The sequence below is a fragment of the Atta colombica genome, unplaced genomic scaffold (genome assembly GCF_001594045.1).
Source record: "Atta colombica isolate Treedump-2 unplaced genomic scaffold, Acol1.0 scaffold1, whole genome shotgun sequence".
NCBI lineage: Eukaryota > Metazoa > Arthropoda > Insecta > Hymenoptera > Formicidae > Atta > Atta colombica.
Genome location: NW_017259183.1, coordinates 1,128,197 through 1,129,260, shown reverse-complemented (window position 1 = coordinate 1,129,260; position 1,064 = coordinate 1,128,197).

Below are 1,064 nucleotides of genomic sequence, written 5' to 3'. Positions count from 1 at the left end.
CATTACTCTTTTTGATTGACGTTTCCAAATATTGACGATGGAATATCGACTCTTAAATATTTGCATTCATTAGAAAGATATTAATCACGAATGTATCATGTAGGAAAAATTATTAATATCTGATTGTATAATTTATCTATATAATTTATTGTGAGGCCTATTATTTTTTATTTTAACGAAAAATTAATGAAATTTTTAAATTTTTAAATGAAATTCTGAAAATGAATTATATTACAATTTGCCTGATATTTAGCATGTTATAAAAAATTTATTCTTGAGAGAAATATGGCAAGTTACTGTATCAAAAATTTTTAACAAAGTTTTATGAGTTTTTTTTAAGTGTTTTTTTTTCAAGTTGATACGAAATAAGAACAAAATGTGATTAAATTTTATATTACAATAATTTATCATATATCAGGCGTCAAAAGACCTACAATACGGAGCAATAATAATTTATATTTTGAATATTATATACATAAAAGTTGTAATAAGAAAATTTTTTCTAATAGTTAAACATTTGATAGGTTCCTTTTCCATACCTCTAATAGACATAAGAACACGTTTATGACTATTGTACGTGCGGAATCTCTAACAAGTCACGGTCGTTTTTCTCACGAATATAATTCTCCACTTCTCCACTTGGCGCGAAAGGACTGACTCTAATACCGCCGCTGTTTACTCGCAACAAAAAGTATCAACGTCGGATACGTTGGAGCTCACGGTCGAAAAGACGGAGAATAAAAAGATCGCAATTAACGAGCGCGTCAGCGGCTGTGAAACCGACACCACCGTCGTGTCGCGAGGTAGAAATTTATCGCCGGTGCGGTTTTCTCCATTGAAAACGGACCGCGTGGCGCACTCCAAGTCGCCAGCGTGCCGGCTACAACGAGGGACGGCTTCGACGTACTGCAAATGCTCTTCTCGTTACACAACTGCAAAGACGTTACAAGCTCGAAATTCCTCGACTCTCGTACCATTACGTGTAATTTACGATTTTCCTCGTTTATATGGCAATTCGTCTCTCTCTCTCTCTCTCTCTCTCTCTCTCTCTCTCTCTCTCTCTC